The following is a 23,855-nucleotide window of genomic DNA, read 5'->3' as shown; positions in this document are numbered from 1 at the left end:
TAAGAACAGTGGCAATTATCCAGCCATGGGGTGTGGAGCTTAGGGCCCGTGCCTCAGGGGCTCACATGGATTCTTGCAGAAAAAGGAAGGAGCAGGCTTTGGTTGAGTGCTTTCTATGCCCTAGGGGCTGCAATAGCATTTACATGAGCATTAGCTCGACCCCCCCTGCCACCATAATCCTATCATTAGCTCTTCTTGCTGGCTGAAGAAACTGAGGCTCAGAGAATGACTTGCCAAAGAGCACCGAGCTGGAATTAGAGCCCGAGCCAGTCCGCAGGCCAGCCCCGACCACCGGCAACCCCGAGCCGGTCCGCAGGCCAGCCCTGACCACGGGCAACCCTGAGCCGGTCCACAGGCCAGCCCTGACCACGAGCTTGACCACGGGCAACCCCGAGCCAGTCCACAGGCCAGCCCTGACCACCAGCAACCCCGAGCTGAGGCCCTTTCTCGCCATGGCCCTGCTTGGCTCCCAAGCCACCCATCATTTTCATGGTTTTGATGCTAATGCTTATCCTTTATTATTTTTTGTATTTGAAAAGTTACTTGTTTTTAGTTGTGCAGATTTATGGTGTATATGAGAAATGTTGTTCCATGTATCTAATGTGTAGTGGTCAAGCCAGGGTATTTCGGGTGATCCAAAGCTCAGGTAACAAAAACCAAAACAGGCGTATGAGCCAACATTAAACCAAAGGGCTTCTGCACAGCAAAGGGAACAATAGGGTGAAGAGGGAACTGGTTGAATGGGAGAAAATTATTTGCAAACTATTTATCTGGCTCGGGACTGATGTCCTGAAGGTACAAAGAAATCAAACAACAAGAAGAAAAATAATCCCACTAAAAAGTGGACAAAAATTCTGAACAGACGCTTCTCAAAAGCAGACAGACATGTGGCCAACAGGTCTATGAAAAAAATCCTCATCATCACTAAGTATCAGAGAAATGCAAATCAAAACCACAATGAGATACCATCTTACCCCAGTCAGAATGGCTGTCACCAAAAAGACAAAAAATAACAGATGTTAGCGAGGATTTAGAGAAAAGGGAATCTTAGACGCCGCTGGTGGCGATGCGAGTACAACCTTGATGGAAAGCAGCGTGGAGAGCTCCCAAAACACGAAAACCAGAACTACCGTTCGATCCAGCAATCCCACTACTGGGGATCTGCCCAGAGGAAAAGGAATCAACGTCAAAGGGATTCCTGCACAAGCGTGTCTATTGCAGCCCTGTCCACAACAGCGAAGACGTGGAGTCTACCAGTGCTCATTCTCAGGGACGCTGTGCCTGCCTGCTGGCGTGCTGGGGCCCTGGCTCAGAGAGAGCCACGTGAAGAGCTCAGAGAAAGGAAATTGTGGGCCCAGGGAGGTGGGGGGCTCAGTCTGGCACCCCATGTGTCTAATGTCAGTCTGGACTGACCTGTGGTTCAGTCCCAGCCTCTCCCATCCTCTGCGCTGGGCAGCGTCCATCCTTCCCCTGCCCTGGGAGATGCCCCAGCCTGACTCTCCTCTTCCTGCTTTTTACACCTCGTGTGTGCTGTTTGTCGACTGACCCTCCTCGGAGAAGGGGTCTGAGACCACCCTGTCCACAGCCCCCAGCAACTGGCACGGTTCCCAGTGCGTAAGAGCTGCCACACTTGGCTGCTGGGTGAGAGCAGAGGACGCAGCCATCAGAGCAAACAGGCAAATGGAACGGAAGCCTCAAGGGCACTCACTGCCTGGCCTTTGGAGGCTGAGATCTCAGTCTTTCTGAACTCACTGAGAGAACACTGAGGGAATTAGTGTTAAGGAATAACTGCATTTCAAAACTGCATCAACTTTTGAGATACCACAAGATTCCACCTCCATAGCCAGGCCCACCCCTGCCAGGGCATGGGGCGCCGAGCAGAGCCTGGCCCCTGCACCTCCACCCACCGCCCAGGGAGCAGTGCCTAGAGGTCCATCCCAGACGGAGGTGCTTCAGGCCTCCGGCGTCTGCTGATCTGCCCTGGGTGTGATTTCCACCAGCCCACAGTGCTCATCTCTGCCTTCGTACTCTGCCGACGATCTGGCCGTTACCACCAGGCTCTCCACAGGGCAAGCCCTTGACTCTGACGTTTTTGCAGAAGATCCCAGTTTTCAGAGTCAGAGGTCAAATCACAGGCAGGAGTTAGGCAGAAACAGGTCCGTTTACTTTTTCTCTTTGACTTATATTTAAGTCTGTCTTTTTTTTTTTTTTTTTTTCTTTTTGACAGTTTTGCTCCTGTTGCCCAGGCTGGAGAGCAGTGACGCAATCTCCGCTCACCGCAACCTCCACCTCCCAGGTTCAAGTGATTCTCCTGCCTCAGCCTCCCAAGTAGCTGGGATTACAGGCACCTGCCACCACGCCCGGCTAATTCTGTATTTTTAGTAGAGACGGGGTTTCTCCATGTTGGTCAGGCTGGTCTCAAACTCCCAACCTCAGGTGATCCACCCGCCTTGGCCTCCCAAAGTGCTGGGATTACAGGCTTGAGCCACCGCACCCGGCCAAGTCTGTCTTTTAATTACAAGTGCTACACAAGCTTGTAACACATTTAAACAATAAAAAGGTAAAGGACATGGAGAGTGGTGGTCCCTGTCCGGGTCCCTGCCACTCACACGTCAAACGCCCTCCCGGGCGGCGCCGTCACCCTCTGCCAACGCTCTCGGTTGGCTCCACGGGTCATTTTCTAAAAGCCCCTCCTCTGGCCTCTCTCAGTGTCCTTTGAGCTCGTGCCCCTGGCTCACGGCTGCACGGGGCGACATGCGTGGCCTCACCACTCTCTCATGCGTTAGGCACCATCTACTTACAATTCTTAGCTGAGTCCTTGTGGCGTCAGTGTGGAGGTGCCTCAGCCTGCACAAGCGCAGAGCTGCCTGGAGGAGGCAGGGTTGTGACTGAGACCATCAGAATGGGCGGGAGGCAGATGGCGACCTTTGCCACACCACGAACGTGGCCTTGCTGGGCCGGGGAGCTCTCTGCCCTGCGAGCCCCCGTCTGGTGCAGGGATGTGGAGCTGAGATGCTCTTGGTGATGCATCAGGAGCTGGTGCTGGGTCCACGAGGGCCCTCTCCTTGCCTGGGCCGGCAGGGCCCGCACCAGCAGCTGGCGTCCATTCTGACGAGGGGGTTGGTAAGCACGCTGGATACCAGCCACACAGTCATAGAGGCTCTGCAGAGACGACACACAGCCGTGAAGGGCTCCAGAGAGCTTTGGTGGAGCTGGCCTTCGGGAAGAAGCAGAGAGGAAGGGTGCCACCCGTGGGGTGCTGGCTCATGGCCCGCCAGGCTGGTGCAGCCTGCTGCAGTGGTGTCCTTCGAGGTCAAGCCCCCACCCCGTGGTAACCAGCTCCGGGGGGAAAGGCCACAGGGACACAGATGTGGGGAAGCAGAGCCCATGTGGTGTCGGTGGTCAGAGGGCTCTGGCCACAAGGTTCATGTTGGCAGATAGTGACAGCCAGCCTGGGTCAGAGCCCGCACTGAGGGCTTCGAACTCCCACTGGAGCTTCTGGTGTCGGAAGGGTGGTGGTGAGGTGTGGTTAGGAAGATCGGGAGGGCAGGAATTGGAAGGGCAGCTTAAAGGGAAGAAATGTGGCTGCAGCCCTTTGCTGTGTGTCCTGAGGGAGGCGCTGCCTAGTGCCCACGTGTCAGGAAACACTCGGTCAGGAGAATCCGACCAGGAGAATTCCTTTCACCAGAGTTTGTATCAGGTGGGTTCTCAGAATCAGAGACCCCAACGGTAAACCCACTTCCCTAGTTCCAGGGCCCTTAAACTCACTTCACGCTGAAGCTATTCTGTAATAGATAACTCCCATAATAGATAGCTCCTGTAATAGATAGCTCCCATAATAGAAAACTCCTGTAATAGATAACTTCCCTGTCTTTCCCCAGCGAATGCAGCCTACGTGACCCACCGGTTCTATCCTACTGACGTGGATTGTGTTGTGGGAAGAACGTTGACTGGCAGCAGGTAACTCTAATAGGCGGGTCCTCTCTGGGCTGCAGCAGAGTGAGACATCCTTGGTCACACACCCAAACTGAAGTCCTGGTGTGCACTGTGAGCTGGAGGAGACACAGGCCTCAGCTCCAGTCGGCAGGATTAAGCCGTGCTGTGATGGGCTGAGGCATAAGCTACCGGGAAATCCAGTAAAGGATGTTTCTCTGCCTTTTAAATTTTTAAATATGAACAAGGGACATAAAGTCCGTGTTTGTTTCTGAATTGTAGTGTGTTTTCTCCAGGAATTAATTCTAGGAGTAAAAATCTTCCACCCAGACATATGTCAAAATATCAGTAAGGAAGGAAAGGTCATATTCTGCTTCAGGAACTTTGAAAACGCGTCCCAAACTATAGCTTAACAGGCTTCACAGCGCAGCAGCTCAGCTCGGACTCCGCAGACCACCCTTGGGTCTGGCCAAGGACGTGTGGGGTAGCTGACAATGCCGTGATTCCACCAATGGCAAATCCTTCTGCTCCTGGCGCAGCTGTTTACTGGCTTGGCTGAACTGTTTGCGTGAAACCAAATAGCGAACGTGTTACAGTTGAGTCCCACTTGCAGGCACGTCGGTGACTTCACTAGCACCGTCTGGAAGGCGTCTCCGCACTCCTGTTCGGGGCCTGCTGTCAGAGAGGGCGAAGGCCAGCGGGAAGGCTGTTTCCAAGGGGAGCGACCGGGGCGAGCACAGAGCTTTGCCTTTACAGTTCAGCAGCGTGCCTGCGTAGGAGGGAGGGTGGGACACAGGCTGTCTTCCCTCCAGGCTCTGACTTTCATTAAAAAAAACAAACAACACTCACAGGTTTCCTTTCTTAGAAGCAAGGTCTTGATACAGAAGTGTCTATCCTGGTCTGCGTTCCTGGAGGCCCCAGCAGCTGGCCCCATTCTCCTTCTCACAAGGGACTTCTGGGCCCAGCAGAGGCTTCACCTCAGCCCACAGAACTCACTCTTGTTTTCAGGAGCACCGGGGGTCCCACAGGGGGCAGGGCAGCAGGTAGGCAGAGCAAGGGGCTCACCTTCCCACAGCCGGGCTGCAGTGGCCTTGCAGCAAAGCAACAAGCAGCAGACACCTCTGGAGCTACACGAAGGGCACAGCACAGCCACTGCCTGGAACCGGAGCACAGTCCAGAGGGGCTGCTGTCTCAGGACCCCAGGGAGTCGCCCCCGCTGGGGCTGTCTCAGGACCCCAGGGAGTCTCCCCCGCTGGGGCTGTCTCAGGACCCCAGGGAGTCTCCCCCGCTGGGGCTGTCTCAGGACCCCAGGGAGTCGCCCCTGCTAGGGCACACAGCCGCAGGTCTGGGCCCGGCTCAAAGAGCTTTCCATCAGGAACAGCTCAAGTGGGCTGCAGCCTCTCCGTGGCAGGGAGGGTGTGAGGCCGTCGGGGTCAAGGAGGATGCGGTGTGAGGTCCCTGACTCAGCCCCGAGCTGCACCCAGGAAGGCACGCGGCAGCCGGGGCTGAGGGGACAGGGTCGAGGGCGGACTGTGGACAAACCTGGCACGGACGGCAACATGGTGGGCGTCGTGAGGCAGGGCCATGCCAGAAGAAAAACCAGGGAGCCAGGGAGACCTCGCCTGAAGAAGCTGCCAGGGAAGGTGACTTGAAACTTTGCATTCTCCCTTTGGCTTTGATGACAAGAAACAACTTTACCTGTTGAGCTGGTGCCTTTTCTGAAAGCGAGTTCTCAAAGCCCTTCCAAGTGTGTTCTGCCACCTGGACTGAGGCTTCTGCCCCAGCTTGGACAGCCAGGCATCATTAGCGGGGATATTAATGTTTTATCAGGGCTGTTCTATGAGAGGCCGGGCGCCAGGTGTCCTCCAGACTAGACCCACCTGTGGGACTCAGCGCTCCAGCCCCTGCTCCTAAGAAGCAAGTCTGAAGAGGGCCGTTCTGCGAGGCAGTGGCAGAGGCCTTGGCAGGAACCCCTGAACCTGCCCAGTGGAGAGGCTGAGCTGTGTCAAGAGGGTGGCAGGGCTGCTCTTCCACTGTGCGTCCTCGCTGACCGAGGGTGTGTTTCACAGCAGTGACGGGCGCCGACTGATTGAGGGTGTTTCACAGCAGTGACGGGTGCCGACTGAGGATGTTTCACATCCGATGGTGATGGGTGCCGACTGACTGAGGGTGTTTCACAGCGGTGATGGGTGCCGACTGACTGAGGGTGTTTCACAGCGGTGATAGGTGCTGACTGACTGAGGGTGTTTCACAGCGGTGATGGGCGCCGACTGACTGAGGGTGTTTCACAGCAGTGACGGGTGCTGACTGAGGGTGTTTCACAGTGGTGACAGGTGCCGACTGACCAAGGATGTTTCACAGCAGTGATGGGTGCCGACTGACCGACTGACCGAGGATGTTTCACAGTGGTGACAGGCGCTGACTGACTGAGGGTATTTCACAGTGGTGACGAGTGCTGACTGACTGAGGGTATTTCACAGTGGTGACGAGTGCTGACTGACTGACTGACCGAGGGTGTTTTACAGCGGTGACGGGTGCCGACTGACCGACTGACCGAGGATGTTTCACAGTGGTGACAGGCGCTGACTGACTGAGGGTATTTCACAGTGGTGACGGGCGCTGACTGACTGAGGGTATTTCACAGTGGTGACGAGTGCTGACTGACTGAGGGTATTTCACAGTGGTGACGGGTGCTGACTGACCGAGGATGTTTCACAGCAGTGACGGGTGCCGACTGACCAACTGACCGAGGATGTTTCACAGCGGTGAACGTCCTGAAGACAGAAATGGAAATTCCCTCAGAACATCTCCGTTGTCTGGGCTCTCCCATCTTCACGGTAACACTCCAGGATGGTCTGTAGTCAAGAGCGGGCGGGTTGCCATGGTTCAGGTCTGCAGTCACTCCCTGAGCTGGAAAAGCCCCTGCGGATTCTGGAGGTCACACCTGCTCAAGCCCGTTCCTCCACTCTGACAGTGGTGACCCTGGGAGGTGGCCCTGGGAGTCAGATTCTCAAGGGCAGAGTCAGGGTGAGAAGCTCCGAACTTTGAGGGAGAATCTGTGCCTGCTCTTCTCTGCAGGGCTGAGCACACCCCGGGGCCTAACGAGAAACTCCCTTGACAGGTGAATGATGAAGGAGGAATCACAAACCAGCTAATGGCTGTGTGCTGTGTGAGCCTTTTCCAAACTCTAGACCTGGTCTGCTGTTGACGGCCACTTCCAAGCTTCTGTGGCCCTGCCTCTGCGAGTAACCACATGTACGCTGTTTCACGTCTGCAGGATCGTATCCGAAGAATAAATTCACAGGAATAGAATTGTTCACATGCATTTGCCATCTGATGGATGTGGCCACTTTTCTGTTCTTGGGAAGAGACGGGCTTTACGCAGCCTTCACAGTGCACGAGACACTGACTGCCCACACCCTGGTCCTGGGCAGGGCTTTGTGAGCAGGTTGAGCATTTTTTTCATGTAAAGTGCCTTATATTTTGTTTTCTGTGAACTCAATTGAAATCCTTTGCTTCTTTTTACTTATTGACTTACTGGTCTCTTTCTTATTGATTTAAATATTTGGAAATGACTTTCTGGTATTAATTGCAAATTTATTTTTCAGCTTGTTATTCTCTTTTGATTGGCTCGTGGTGGTGTTTCGTTCTAGGCAGAAGTTTTTTATTTTTGTGTCATCATGTTTCTTAGCATTATTATGGCTTCTGGGTTTTGTCTTGTGTTTAGATCTTCCATACTCCAATGTCATAAAAAATTCTCCCATGGTCTCCTCTTTGCTTCTTTTCTTCTTCTTTTTTTTTCTTTCTGGCAGTTACACCTTTGCTCTATTTGGAATTAATTTTGGTGTAGAACCAACTTTATGGTTTTTCCAGGAGACTACCTACTCAACGTCATTATATGAATATCCTGTTTCCCCTCATGATTTAAATGTCTTTATCATATAATTTGCAGTATTTTGAAGTCTATTTCTACACTTTCTAATTATTTATTTGCCAGTAACATTTTTAAGTGGACATAGTTTTAAATGGAATTTTATAACATGTTTTCATATCTGATCATAATAGTTTTCTCTATTATTTGCTTTTTCTTTTAGGTTTGTCTTATCTATTCTTAAATATTTCCTTACACACACTTAGATTTAGCCTGTCTGATTTTTTAAAGGTTAGTCTTTTAACTGGGATCCTATCATATGTGCAGAGACCAACTTTGCAAACTGAAGCCTGTACACCTGCCTGGCTTCCGCCCCATCTGTGCGCGCCGCTCCGAGGCAGGGCCGATTTCCTGGTGTAGATCTTTCACATTTTTGCTAACGTTGTTGAATTACATTTTTGCACATTTTTTTCAATTGCTCCATCAGGGTTATCCAGATGTACAATAAAATAATCTGTAAGCAATCATCGCTTTCTCTGCTCCTTTCTCATTTCTGCACTTCCAGTTTCTTTGCCTTAATTGCACGGGATGTGCCTGCAAAGCAGTGAGAGAAGGCAGCCTGGAAACTCTGAGTGTCTTGTCTCCCTCACGGCTATGGCGCACGGTCAGGATGAGGCAGAGGTCATTTATCAGGTAAAAGAACTATTCACCACTTCCTGTTTTATCAGGAACATTTCAGTCTCTACTTCAAAACACAGAGGAGGAGGTTGACTTTCATCCACTGTTTGCCAGCATGTCTAGGGCTGGTCATACTACTTTTCTCTTTTGCTCTATTAAATGGTGATTGATATTAATAGACCCAACACTGAGCCACTGCTCCTTGCCCTGGGCAGCACAGCCCACACTGAGCTGTGGTGTGTGATTCTCAGCGTGCTGCTGGGCTTCGTTTGCTCTGTTTCACTGGGCTCTTTGCTTTGCTATTGACACTTTAGGTTGGTTGGTAGTTTTGGGTTTTTTTGTTTTTTTTAACTGGTCTCTGGTGGCAATGTCATGCTGGCTTCAGAAAAAATGTGGAAGCTTTCCTTCTATTTTCGTTTGGGGCAGTTTAAATCCTGTTGGAATAGATGGGAAATGGCACAACTGAACATTAACATTTTCCGTTCTTTATCCAAGTAACCTTGAAATGGGTCTTTTAATGTGTCTCTGTCAGAACTTAAAATATAAATCAGACATTACAAAGAAAGTTCAATCTTATTTCAGTTGAGATAATGAAGTCTAAGAGCTGGAGTTTGGTGAAAGCCCAAGGTAGAGTTGTCCTTAAATCCGTTTGGTGCCAACACACATTTGTCGGTTAATTCAAAGGTTGTTTGAAGGCCAGATTTTAATCTGACTTAGGCAACACTCTTGATGCTTACAAGCTGCCATGGTGAATGATACAGAAGACTCCAATTCAGGGAGGGACAAATCCCTGTTTTTAAGGAGCGTAACGTCCTATAGAGCAAGGAGTCTCATGGGCCTGACCTTGCCCCGGACAGACCTGCGGTGACCACACAGTGGGTCTTGGAAGAGTTGGCGGGAGCTGGACTTTTGAAAGGGTAGAATCGAGGCCAAGAGGGGTCATCCAGCCTGGGAGGAGCCAGGAAGGGAAGGTCAGTAGGGAGGGGTCACCAGTGCTCACTGCGATGGAGGGATGCTGTTGAGCTCAGGAAGGCTGAGCTCCCAAAATGGCCAGTGAGACCCAGGCTCCCGACGGAGGACCCGTCCCTTCCGGTGAGACCCGGGCTCCCGACGGAGGACAGGTCACTTCCAGTGAGACCCGGGCTCCCGACGGAGGACCCGTCCCTTCCGGTGAGACCCGGGCTCCTGACGGAGGACAGGTCACTTTTACAAGGAAACTTTTAAAACAGACTTTGCAAAATTCTGGGGGCCACGAGTGATGATACCTGGGCCCGGGGCCTTCTCCATTCCAGGCAGAGCCATGATGGGCTGACTCCAACCAAGTGGTGGCTTCTCTGTGTCCAGATGGGATCTTTCAGGGGCACTGACTTCCCAGGGCGTTTGTGGGATGTGGGCGTTCTGTGTCACCCCACTTATGCTCAGCATCCAGTGACAAGAAGGCCCCAGAGAGCCCGGGGCAGAGCTCGGCCTCCGTGTCTGACGCCAGCTGTGCGGCAGGCCGGGCGACTCAATCATCTCAGCCAACGGCAGGCAGCCCAGGGCCTCTCTTCCTGGGAGCGAGGACGCTGGTGTGCTGTGCCCCTTGTGATAAAATGCCGTGGTTCCTGTGGACACAGAGCTCCCTCACCTGTGCTGTCTGAGACCCCGTGTGGCCTCCACATGCCATGAATGTGCAGTCCGCATGCCCTGAGGCCCAGCATTCTGGCACTCACGCCAGTCCTGTGCAGAGCAGGCCCACGCTGCTATTCTTAGTCCCAGGATTCCAAGCTCAGACGAGAGTGAGGAGGGCTCCCCACAGACATTTGCTACCAGACTGTGAGACGCTGGCAGAAATAGAATGTAGACTTTGTGACGCTCAATCCCAGGTCTCGCTAAAGAAAACGCAGGCTCAGTTTGGCATTAGTGTGTGCCTCGGTCTCTCCATCTCACGCGAGTGACGTATCAGCACTTGGTTGATGTCCTTAGCAGGGAGGAGGTGGTTCGCCCCTTTTGGAGACTGCCATGAACTGGCTACTGCAGCTTCCATTATCAGCTCCTCCACTCAAGCTAAAAACTCAGGAACTCCCTCCGGGGGGTGGGCTCCGCAGCTCCCACCCCTCCACGATTGCAATGTGCCGTAGGTCCCTTCCGGAGCAACTGAGCAGAGCGTCTTCCTGGGACTGTGGTCCATGGACGGCCCTGCTAACCGCTAACTGCAGCCCATGTGTCCTCAGCACACCAGGTCTCCAAAGCGGCATAGGGGAGCAGATGTCCACTGCCGTGGGGCGGCTTCTGAGCAGCTGCTGCCCCGGACTGGGAGGCTGAGAATCCTCAGCCTTAGATTCCAGCCTGCAGTTTGGGAAAGGCACTGGAGCCAGGTGAACAAGAACAAGCCTCCACCCAGCTCTCAGACTGGTCAGCCATATTCCCAGCTCTACCTGCTCTGAACTGTGGGGAGAAGGGCCAGAATGGAGGTGGGTGAGTGCTGAGGGAAAGGAGGTGGGAGAGAGGTGAGAAAGGAAAATGGAGAAGGGGAGCCTGGCCTCCCAACTGCAGAAACCCCGGCTCCAGTCTGCCCCCCAACAGCCTGCTCCCCCAGCCCCAGACCATCCCTCAGCCTTCTGACCCCCCAGGTCCTTAGACCACGTCCCAGCCTGCTGACCCCCCAGCCCCCAGCCCCCAGATCATTCCCCAGCCTGCTCCCCCAGCCCCAGAGCACCGCCCAGCCTGCTGACCCTGAGCCCCCAGCCCATCCCCTAGCCTGCTGACCCCCCAGCCCCAGACCACCCCCCCCTAGCCTGCACCCCCCCAGCCCCTAGCCCATCCCCCAGCCCATCCCCCAACCGGCTGACCCCCCAGCTCCAAGCCTATTCCCCCAGCCTGCTGACCTCCCAGCCTCAGCCCACCACCCCCAGCCTGCTCCTCAGCCCCCAGCCCACCCCCGAAGCCTGCTGATGCCCCAGCTCCCCCCCCCCCCCCCAGCCCCATTCCAGAGCACAGATAAAAGTGAAACCTGAGCGGCAAATGTTTGTGGAGCCGCCGCCAATCAAGGGCTTCGTTGCCAGGGTAACCGGGACACTTCATCAGCTCTGAGAACAGATGGTCAGTGAGTAACAGGCAGCATATGTTCCCGTAAGCCCTGACACGGGCACAGATGGAGGGTGGGCGGGAGGCTCTCCTCCCTTCCCATGGGTGCGGCATTGCCGAGAGGCACAGAGGCCGGGGGAACCCGCGTGGTGCTGGTGAGTGCAGATTACTAACACGCCAGGGCCGCTCCCAGCCTGGCTTAACCAGAGCGCTGCACTGTTAACAACACCGGGCACACAGGGCCGCGCGCTGAGGCTGAATCGCATCCAGGAATCCTCACCAGCAGCCTGCCCACCTTCCAGTGTCACTGTCTCAGGCCTCTGGTTTCTGTGGATGTTTGCAGGAGAAATCAAACTGCCCTTTACAGGATCAAAGGAGAATCTGATGCCTTCCGGGCATGGAGGTGGGGGTTCCCAGAGGGTGCGGCCTCAAAGCCGATCAAAGTCAATATACACAGGTTCGTGTGCGCTGGCCACTGGCTGGTGTGACAAATGATTCGTCTCTCAGACCTTGTATTCCCTGTATTTGATTTGGCCCCCCAAAATGAGGTCCCCAGTCTCTCCACTGTCACCAACATGAGGATAGCTCAGGGAGCAAGGATCTTGGTGATTCCATCGTCGATTGCCAGCATGATTAAAGCAACTGCCTTTCACCAAACATCTACTATGCCCAGACCCTCGATACACCTCTGGGATCCCATCTCTGCCGGCCAGCAAGGGTGGAGGAGGTGTCTAGCCTGGCTCTGAGTTCTACGCCCAGCTGGGCTCCAGGGAGGCGGTCTTGTGGTCACAGGCCACAGGGCAGGCCTGGCTGTGTCTGCACTGGGGCTATGCTGTGGCCAGGAGAAGCCAGGCACCCTTTCTCCCGTGGACAGTCCTGCCAGCTTCAGAGAAGCCCTGGGCTCCTTTCTCCAGTGTCTGCTGGTCCTGGTGCAGCTCTGTCCGGACTGGGCACAGCTTCCCAGCTCCCATTATGTCTCTGGTCTCTAATCTCAGGCCTGTCTGTGCTCTACACGAGTCTGCCTGGTTCACCAGGCCCCACAAATTCACTGCTCACCGGTACCCAATACAAGCACAGCTCTGACCCTCTGGGGTCCTGTAACAATCTTCAGTTGGATCCTATCCCATCCCAGGAATCTCCACAGCAGATTTCTGCTTAGGCTGGATGTGTTCCAGTCCTGAGCAGGGCTCTGCCCTATGGAGAGGCCTTCGATATTCCGCCTCTAGGTCAAATGTGGTGGAAATCCATCTGCAAGCTCAGAAGTTATCAGGAAGAAGCCAGCAGGGGCAGCCACTCGACAGTTCTCCTTTCCATAACAAATCAGGTTAAAATCTGCAGGAGCAGGCTTGATTGACTAGAGGGATCAATCCAGTACAGAAACAAATGCCCCGGCATGCTTTGCAGGGAGCCTGGACACAGAGACAACGTTTGCATGAATGAGACCTGCCAGGTCCACTGGTGCCAGTGAACAAACTACTTATGGCAGTGCCCAGTCAGACGAGCTGCCAGGAAAGCCAGGAATTTCCTTTCACCTGCTTTCTGCTTGACTTGGTTTACCAACACTATACATCCAAGAGAAAAAAAATTAATGTGCATTTTCTCTTCAGGGGCACTTGTGTGAAAAACATGTGTCTGCCTGTCATCATCCCTGGGTGAGCCCACGGCCACCAATCCCTGGGTCACAGCTCCCCAAAACCAAGAGAAACAACTGGCGGGACAAAGCCAGGGCAGCCCTAAACATGCCACATCACCCCAGTGCTATGCGAAGGAAGCTTCAGGGGCATCTTCAAGGAAGTGTGTGAATCTGAGTAAATTTTACAGATTAAAACTTTTACAAATTGTATAAAATTTTAATCATTCCAATTCAGCATTTAGAAAAATACTTGTTTAGTGGGAAATTTATAGCTATAAACGCCTATCCACAAACGAAGAAATGCTTAAAATCAATGACCTGAAGTTCCACCTTAAAATGCTAGAAAGAGAAGAGCAAACATAACACAAAGTAAGTGTTAACAAAAACTAAAGAACAGAAATCAATGAAATAAAGAGCAGATGACAGAGAAATTTAGCAAAACCAAAGTTGGTTCTTTGAAGAGACTGGCAAACTTGATAAACTCCAATTTTATAGAATGATCTATAGAATGATCAAGAAGAGCGAAAGCACAAGCTAGCAAGGCCAGGAATGGAGGAGGGTCATCATAACAGACCCTACAGGCATCAGGAGAATCAGCAGCAGATGGTCATTGTCCTGTTAGGGCTCAGACTCAAGACAGCTTTTTGGACAGAAACCTGTGTATCAATTGTGATAGTTACACGGGTATTTCCATTTGTTAAAAATGCATAATTTTGTTGGATGTACATTATACTTCAATGAACTTGATATCAACAGTAAAAAGATTTTCCTCCTTCTTAAGCAGAGGTAAGTTTTCATGTTCCTCTGCCATAAATTCAGACATTCATTACACTTTTCTCTAATTCCACACACTGTGAGGCCCTTGGGAGGTGAGTGCTGGTTGCTTCTGCCACAGCAAATGCCCATAGCAGGGAGCAGTTGGACCCATCCTCTCCCCAGGGTCAACCCACACTTTTCCTTGGTGCCAGCCCTCACCCTCCAAGCCTCTGGTATGTGGCTTCCACCAGCTGCAGCCTAGGAAGCCGTGACATCAACAGGGTTGGCTCTGGGGCTGCCCAGGCCTCTAAAGGAGATGGGTGTCCTTGTGCTGTCAGGATCAGGTGCTCTGAGAGGGCCTGGGAGTCACCTGTGCTTTCCCCAGGCAGTAGCCACACTTAGGAGGAACCGGAGGTTGTCAGATGAATGAGCGAGGTGCCCTTTGGGGCCCACTAGGCTCTGGGATCTCTCATGACCAGACACGCATTTTTGCCTTTGTTTAGGCAAATAGAGCCATACACATAATTATTTCAGTTGGGCCAAATCTGTAAAAGGAAAAAAGAAAGATTTGAAAACTCACTCAAAATGATGCATTTTGGGAACAGGAATTTTACAAAACCCAATCAAATATTTGTCGGATACCCACCATGTGAAGTCACTGTCCCAAGCCTTGTGGGGGACACGAAAATGAACAAAGCAATCCCCTGCCCTCAGGGTCTCACAACAGCCCAACCAAGGCTGTGTACCTCCCGTGCTGAGAGCTGGGCCTGAGCCTCGTGTCGGGGAGACCTGGAGATATTCCTGGGGAAAGGCGGCATCACGCTGAGGCCTTTGGTGGACAGAGAAAAAAATCTCAAGATATTTACCCAGCTTTCCACTCAATGTCCCAAAGTACTAAGGCTTGCTTCAAGTTAGTTTTTTCTTCCTAAATCAGGCTCGTGTTGCTCGCAGTTTCTCCGCCCATGGAAAGCTCACCTCAGTAGATGCTCAGCTGTGCCAGGCATCTCTCGTCCTCCCGGGGTGGCTGGGGGCATTGACTTTTGCCCACCGTGAAACCTGCACTCTGCACACAGGGCTGGCTGTCCCGCGTGCCCGCTGCGGTCGGTTCCAAGCTGCAGGAGTAACGTCTGGAGTCTGGTTCTCGGGACCTGCCCATGTCTTCATCGCACAGATTCGCCTCAGGTGGAGGGAATGGAGGGGCTGCTGTGAGACCGTGAGTTTCTCCAGAGGACTTTGACGTCCTCCTGGTCCCCCAGGGTAAGCACTTCTTTCAGGCGCTGGTACAGCCAAATAGGGCAGTCAAGGTCACGGTGCTGAGTCACTGCGGCCTGCCCCATCCCCTGCAAAGTGCTGTCTGAAGCGAACCCCAGCCTTCCCTCATTGACGTGGTCCCAGGCACTGTCCCCCAAGCTGTGCTGCCTTCCTGGAGGCTCAACCTGGAACTTCCAGAGGCTTGAGGAACCTGACTAGGTTGCTATATGGGAATGCAGATGCTAAATTTAGCCCTGCCCATCTCAATCCCGAATTCCAAAGCAATGATTGACAAGTTTTGCCAGTAACTCATGACTCCAGAGCGTGTAGTCCAGGCATCCACGAATCCTCAGCCATGGGATGGAGGGTAGCAGTGACCAACGGCTGCATGGACAAAGTCGGGACATGGAGGGTGGTGGGGGAGGGGAAGCTGCGGGAAGACCTGCGGCACCCACAGGCCTCACCGATAGCTGGGGTGCCAGCTCTGCACGGCACTGGTCGCCATGGACTTCCAGTCCAGCCACCCTTGTGTGTGTTTCCTCGGACCTGAGCCTGCAAGGACAGAGCACACTCATCTCCTCCCTGCTGTAACCTGAGCTCCCCATCAGCTGAGGTCCAGGCCAGGACCAGCATGTCAGGCTGAGTAGCTAAGAAAGGAGAACCCAATTCCACACTCAGGGTCTGCAACCAGAACTAAGACAAGGAGAGTGTTTGCAGAGAGGCGCGTTGTTTACCTGCAGAGGGGCCACTCGTCCGGTCTCTGCAGCCACCTGTGATTTCTGGACCCTATTGGACAGTGTTTTTGCTATGGCTGCTGTGATACATAACTACATACCTTGTGGCTTAAAGCAACACACGTTTATTATCGTACAGTTCAGGAGGTCAGGAATCCAAAGTGGGTCTCACTGGGCTAAAATGAAGGTGTCGGCAGGGCTGGCTCTTTCTGGAGTCTCCAGGGGAGAACTGTTCCCATCTTTTCCAGCTTCTAGAGGCAGCCAGCACTCCTTGGCTCATGGCTGCATCACTCCAACCTCTGTTTCTGTCTGGCCCTCCTGCCTCCCTGTTATGAGGACCCTTGAGGTGCACACAGGGCCCACCTGGATAACTCAGGACCATCCGATCCGACAGCCTCAACTTAATCACACTTGCAGAGTCCCTTTGCAGACCCCAGTCTGGTGGGGACAGCAGCAGTCCCCACCACCTGCCCGTGTGCCCCACCAGCTGCCCCATGGGCCTGCCATGCTCTGAGCTGTGTGTAGCATTGAGGCAGGCAGAGCTTGGCAACCAGTGACAAAGACAATGGGGATGAGACCATGGACAGCAAGGAGCAAGGTACTGGGACCACACCCCAGTGCCTCTTCTCTTCCCTGGGCCAGGCCCTTGTCAGAGCCTTCCTGCTGTTCAGTGAGTGGGACAGGGAGGGAAGAAAGGCCTTCACCTGTCAACAGCAATCAGCCTCATGGGGCCTTGGAGGGCGAATTCCTCTGCAGTTTGCGAGTGTCTGAGAAGACTGAGTGCTGAGTGAGTGGAGAGCAGGCCTGGACATCCCACACAGCCAGCGCCTCCACACACCTGGCCCGAGCCACTGTGAATTATTTTATCCTGCCGTTGTCCCCTTGGCACGGCTAGAACCTTATTAATTGGCTCTCCATTGCTGCATATATATGCACATAGTTTACTACGGCACATGTATTCCCATTGCAATGCCTACTCCCAGATAAATATCACTTTCTGTTAGAGCGCCTGTCTCTGTTGTTTAGGTTTACGTAAGTGGTGTCTAGAGCAGAAGAAAGACCGTGATGGGAAGGAACTGGTGATTCTTAGAGCTGGCGTGGAGTTCTCACCTGAGCCCTCTGAGCTCTCTGCGTCTGCCGCTTGCTTTTCTACCCTGGTGAGTCTTTGCTCAGGCCGAGTCTCGCTCTTTTTTGGTAGAGGCATTTTGATGTCATAGGAGTTTGTTTTGGTGATAAGGCCACCTTTAATCAAGGACCTTCCATCCCTGCTGAGATGATAAAAGACCTTGTGTCTTTTCCAGCAAGTCCTTTCTGGTATAAAGTGTCTGATTCCTGCAGAATCTCCATTCTGTCTCTGAGGCGTGTCTTTTTTAGTGAATTTGCTTTTGATTCTTTCTGTGCACCTAATTTGATATTTTGTTGGATGTGGCTCTTTTCTCTTGCTTGTTTCTGGAAATCTTCTAAGAGCAAAAATAAGCATTCTAAATGCTGGACACAGGATGGCTCACTAAAAGCCACTAGAGTGGTTGCCACTATCTAAAACACTGGTCCAGACTCCTGACATTCTCTTGAGAGGATTTATAGGATTTTTTTGCTCTCAAGAGATTAATAAGGAACGGAACGGGATTCTCAAACATGAAGATGTGCCAGGTATTCTGGGACTCCAGCTGTCTGTATTGTGGCCCATTCTCATGCACATTTTTAAACTGAAGGGGCAAATTACACCAAGGAAATTTCAGAGCTCAGTGGTCATTATCCGAACTTTCTAAAAGAAGATTCTACAACTATAGAGTTAGCATTGTAAGTCCTCTATTTTTTTTTCTGCTTATGTCCAATCTGCTGACCCTTCTGCTGGTATTGAGATAAAACTCACTGCTTATGATACTCTAGCCAAGGTTCTTTTAAAAAAGTCTTAAAGGGCTTTCAAATTACTGGCTTTACAAATTACAACAGCTCCATGGTAACCAACAACCTAGACACTTTTTGAAAATGTAAATTTAGATTTGCCTAACAGTTGCTTAGGGTGATGGAACAGTTAATTGAAGGACTGATAGTCTAAAAGGAAAGACCTAGATAAATGTTTATAAAAGTTAGGCTCTGAGATCAAACAGGTCAAAATCTGGAGCTCAGAGCAGTAATACAATTTTTTATATCTCTGGCATAAACATTGCTTTTTCTGTCATGCAGGAGCCAAGGGAAAAAAGCTCCCAAAACCTGCTAAAATGTTTCCCACCTGCATTGACCAGTCAGGGGCAAGGAAACCAGACTGCAGACAAAAGGCAGATGTTTTACTAATTCAAGGCTACTTGGACATTTTCTTTTTCCTTTTATAATTCAGCCAGTTCAAGGTAAAACATAAACATTAAAAATTTAACACTAAACTCATTTGAAACAAACAAAAATGTTTTTTAAAACCAAACTGCTTAACCCAACACTTTGCTGCACAGCCTTCATTAGACTATCTGCAGGGCAAAGAAAGTTTTCGCCATGTGAACAGTTCCCATTTTGTCAGAAAGATAATTTGGATCCAACTATCATTTATGAACCAGTGAGTTCGTATATTTTACTGTCTCATGACTAAAATTCTACAATGAAAGCTATGAGAGCTTTGTGTATGTATATACCTCTAGGTGTGTTTCTGCATATGTGCATGTATTATGTTTTACGTTGTATCTACATGGTGAAATCTGGCAGAGTGGGCCAGAAGTCCCTAAGAAATTCCATTGAGATTTGCTGAAATGAGTGCTCATATAAAGTATACAGCTATTAACCTAAATGTCTTCTATTTCATGTGACCTAAGTAGATCTTTGATAAATAAGCTGGTTTAAAAATCATTGGTAAAATAAAACTGGAAGTTTCTTCAAAATTGTGAGTATACATTTTTGCCTGGGTTTACTGGTGTGATAGTTTTATATTTGTCTCTGCTAGATGTTTTAAGGTGTTCAGGGTTTGACACAAAAGTTGTAAAACTATAAACTCAGCCTAAAACAGAGTGATCATCGTGCAATTCTTCGATAAATAAGACTAATTTAATATTGTGGTTTAATAAGAACAGCTGTGTCTTCAGAGTTATTGGCTAAATGCCCATATATTTAACTTTAAGGTTCTTACTTAGATGAATGCCTGATATTCACAGGCTATAAAAATGGTTAACAGGAAATAACTTGAAATGATGACAAGCTTTGTCTAGTATCTCAGTTTTCATAACTAATCTAGGCAAATTGTTAAAAATAAATTAGGTAAATGTAAATAGAATAAATGCTTATAAATAAGCTTTTCATGTAATTTGAAATCTTAACATTATGTTCAGTTAAACAACAGATACTCATTAAATGTCTAGATCATTTCTAAGTAAGATTTAAAAGCCTGAAACATCAATTGCTAAACATAAATATAAATTTGTTCTTGTCTTCTTACATTTTATAGAAAGACTAAATGTATTTGGGTCTATTAATATATATAAAACACTATGTTATATGGAGAAACATATTTCTAAGAATTATAAAATGGCTCTCATCCATAAAATACCAATATGTGACAAACAGTTCAAAATTGCTTGCCAGAAATTAAGTTACTAAGAATTAAAATTCTAATATATATATATATATAATTCTGCATATAAAACATACAAAAAAGGAAAATGTGTTTTTGATTAGAAAAATTAAAAAGGCATAAAATGGGTTCTTTATTGAGAAAAAAGAATAATTCTGTCTAATTCACAGGTTATTTAAAGGTTGTTTCCAAATATAGATTTAGGAAGGAAACAGAGGCAATACAGCAAGGAACCAGTAAATAGGAGAGAGAGATACGAGGAATGTTGTGGGTATGAAGATGCATTCTTGGTAAGGAAGGCTATTAAAAAGAAAAGAGAATAATTTTATATAAGAAAAAATCTTGAGTAGAAATTGTTGTCTTAAAACAGCTGGTTATTTAAGAAAGCGTAAATGGGGCACAAAGCAGAAATTCTAAGTATGTTGCCAAACGTCGCAATGAGTTGTGATGAGGTTTGTGAAGGATGAATTTATAAAAGGAATTAAGTTGGCTATAATTAGAAGGAAATTATTTATAAGTCTTTCTGAAGATTGAGCTTCAATATTAAAAATACACGAATACAAAACTAAAAACTTGGTACTCTATGTTAGAACAAGCTTTTCTTGAAATTTTGATCTCTTAACAGCAGCTTTTCTCTTTTCTGTTTTGCAGTCTCCATTGAGTTTCCCTAGTTTCAGATTAGATCTGCTTTTTTCATTCAGAACAGTAGTTTCATTTCTCAAGGCAGCGTTTTCCTCTTGAAGCCTCTCAGGTTCATATCACAGAGGCTCTTCTGCTGGATCTCGCTGCACGTAACTTGCCGGCCAGGCATCAGCACTCTGCTCTGAGGCCTGGGATGACAACTCTCTCCAACTTCATCAGCTCCTGTAACGTTTTTCTCCAGCTCTAATTCTGTTGTGAGGGCCTGAAGCAGAAATGTTTGCCTTGGAGACCTAGAAAAGCAATGCTTTCCCCCAGTATAACTTGATTCTGTACTCTTGGCTTTCTTGATGAGTCTGAATTGTTCCGTGCAACCAGGAAATCTCACATGCTGTCACTAAGAGCTGTGCACTCTGACTTGCTGAAGGTACTGGTTTTCTTACAATATGGGACACACTTATAAGTTTGGACACACATTTTTTTTCTGTGTTTAATTAAATTCAAGTACCTTTCATCAGATTCAATTTCCAAGATACTTAGATGGGCTTCCCAGAAGGAAGAGCAATCACAGCGCAGGAGGGTTTCTTTACCTTCTTGGTAACTGGCCTAAAAAGCCCAAAGAATTTACCTTTTACCAAGACAGTTTCCTGTGTTGTCTTCATTAGGTTTTTGATTACTTAAGAAAACAGCTTGAAAAGGGTTAAGGTTTTAAAATCCATGTACTTTTCTGTATTGCTTGTGAAGTCTTTTGATTATTACTCTGATTAAATGACTGTATTCTGGTTAAATGAAGTTATTTCACTGTGACCTGTCATTCTGTTTTGGTCAAGTGTTTTGAACCTTTTTATATCCTTGGCAGGCTTCCCCAGGATTGAAATTCTAAATTCAGTCTTTTTGGCCTATAATTAACTTTGAAATTTTCTAGTTGGGCCCCTGGAGAGCCTCACAGAATGTTCTCTCTCATCTTGTAGAGATATTAAATAATAAGGCTTATTCGATAAATTATACGGAAAGCATTGTGAAATGATAAGTGATACTAGATCATTCAGTTACATTTATGTATGTTATGGATATGAATGTTTCAAAAATTATATAAATTCATAGAACTCCAATATGTCATCAGCCCTAATTCTGGATATTATGTTGTGTGTTATAAAAATAACTATTTCCTTGTTACTTGCTGATTATAATAAAATTCCATCAGAGCTTTAACCATGGCTATTCTAAGTTATTATTTTACATTCTCCCCTAAAAGTGCCTGCAGTCAGACTCATGGAAAAGATTTCAACAGGTGCTCCTACATATACATTTCTTATAACTTTAAGATCAATAGAATAAGTACCAATTTTTTTTTTTTTTTTTTTTTTTTTTTTTTTTTTTTTTTTTTTTTGAGACGGAGTCTCGCTCTGTCACCTGGGCTGGAGTGCAGTGGCCGGATCTCAGCTCACTGCAAGCTCCGCCTCCCGGGTTTACGCCATTCTCCTGCCTCAGCCTCCCGAGTAGCTGGGACTACAGGCGCCCGCCACCTCGCCCGGCTAGTTTTTTGTATTTTTTAGTAGAGACGGGGTTTCACGGTGTTAGCCAGATGGTCTCGATCTCCTGACCTCAAGATCCGCCCGCCTCGGCCTCCCAAAGTGCTGGGATTACAGGCTTGAGCCACCGCGCCCGGCCAATAAGTACGATTTTAAAAAAACTCTAATGAAGAAACTGGTGGGCTCATGAAACTGCTCATCAAGGTCAAGTAGAACAAAGATTAATCACTTGAGATTGATAATGTTTTTGTTATTTTTATTTAAAACATTATTAGTTCTTTACTTGTTTTGCTTTCCAGGTGTAAGGACATTTTCTCTCTTAAACTGTCTACAATTTACAGCAATTTGGTAAAGAATACTTTTGTGATGGAAGCATTTGGTTTTTTTTCTTCTTTCTTGATTTCTCCAAAATTTGAAAATCATTCATGAGCATTTTTATGGCAATAAAGTTATTGGCTAAGTTCAATAAAAATCGGCTCTCTCTTTACAACAGAATACCATTTAAAAATTGTTTCTTACTCAGACTTTGACTGGTGAATGTACACAGAATGCCTGGTTTCAAGGGTTCCCAGACATACAGTGAGTAGATAAAAATGGTCACTTCCTGGCAGGCGCAGGAACTTTAAGACTGTAAGTAAAATCTAAAGTCTGCTGTGGTTTGGCTTCCTAACCCCCAGAAGTTTTTAAATCTCAGATTCCTGTGTGACAAATGTAGGGATAAAATGTTTCTGAAGAAAAGCTATAATACACCTCTTATTAGATTGCAGCTCTGTGCATTGTTTTCAAGCTCTGGTTATCTACCTATAGACTAGACTTGAATTATCCTAACTCCTCCAATCCAACTTTCTTACATAGAGTTACTAAAATTGAATACTGCTCTCTTCCTGAAGCCCTTTAAGCTGAAACTATATAAATTTTAAGGAACATGTTTCATGTCTGATGTTTGAGGAACACCCAACTTACCAAAACATCCACTGCCATAGCCAGAGACGTTCAAACTGCAAACCAGGCTGAGAACTGGATGGTTCCATGCTGTAGACAGCTTTTTCCGACGTTAGAACAGAACTCTGTATCATAATAAGACTTTTACCCCTCTTAATGCCCACCTATTTCACTTGACGGGATCATGGCCAATTGATTTATCCAGTTGGCTGCCTTTAAGCCTAGGTTCATGGCTCAAAACCATTATGCAGACTAGGATAGTCACATTACTAATAATTTTACTTTGAATTTCCCCTTTTAAAACTTGGTATTTGTTACTTGTTAAATTTTTGTAGACATGCAACTCCTAACAGAATAATGCTCGCCCAGCACTTTCAGATGATAACAGAAGACTACGGAAAAAGACAAAATTGAACTTAATACTAGATTTTAGGTAGACTTAGCCTGACAGCCACTCCCTTCAAACCTCCCTTGTTGCTTAGATGTGGCTAAAGGGTTTTGACACTGATCCCTACCCACCCATCACAGCCCACAATGTGGGACCACACCAGCAACCCAGGGCAGGTCCATCTTGGCACCAGGGAGCATCAGACCTCATTGCAGCAGGATTGATCGGTGATACTTTTGGAGAGAGACCTTGATCAAAGTGGAAAATGTGGACGCGGTAAGAATCAAAATCAAAATGGGGTTGCTTCTGTTAACAAATGCTCTGACGTGCTTGCTTCGGCAGCACATAAACTAAAATTGGAATGATACAGAGAAGATTAGCATGGCCCCTGTGCAAGGATGACACGCAAATTCGTGAAGCGTTTCTTATTAAAAAAAAAAAAAAATGCTCTGATAAATAGAGCTGGGACGGACCCTAAAGGGAGGGTGGTCATGCACCACTGCGCAAAAACAATTGCAAAAGACTGAAAAAATCATCACCCTGCACAAACGCTGTTGCAACCTTACACAAAAAACACTTCTACATCTGTCCAGCAAGTGCCTGTCCGGCACTGAACTGGAATCTCCCTCGTTATTCATCTTTGCAGCCAAGGATACTTATCTCAAAACAATCCTGTGTTCCTCCTCACTTTTCCCTTAAAAGCCTTTGTCTTCTTTGACTTCCCTGAATGTGCACATCATCTACTAGGGCACGTGTATTTTCATTGCAGTGTCCTATGTCCCAAATCAATGTCATTTTCTCTTAGAGCCTCTCTCTGTGTATTTCTGCTGACAGCCTATTACCCCCACCCCAGTTGCACTCACTCTGGACATTTGGACA

General features: G+C 48.6%; 1 non-coding gene across 1 annotated transcript; it reads left to right on the top strand.

Moving 5' to 3' along the window:
• Positions 1 to 23,302: 23,302 nt before the first annotated feature.
• Positions 23,303 to 23,409, top strand: LOC126953958 (U6 spliceosomal RNA). The gene has a single exon (XR_007725428.1). It is a non-coding gene; the product is annotated as a U6 spliceosomal RNA (small nuclear RNA).
• Positions 23,410 to 23,855: the final 446 nt, after the last annotated feature.

The sequence above is a fragment of the Macaca thibetana genome, chromosome 4 (assembly GCF_024542745.1).
Source record: "Macaca thibetana thibetana isolate TM-01 chromosome 4, ASM2454274v1, whole genome shotgun sequence".
NCBI lineage: Eukaryota > Metazoa > Chordata > Mammalia > Primates > Cercopithecidae > Macaca > Macaca thibetana.
This window is presented reverse-complemented; position numbering and strand designations above follow the sequence as displayed.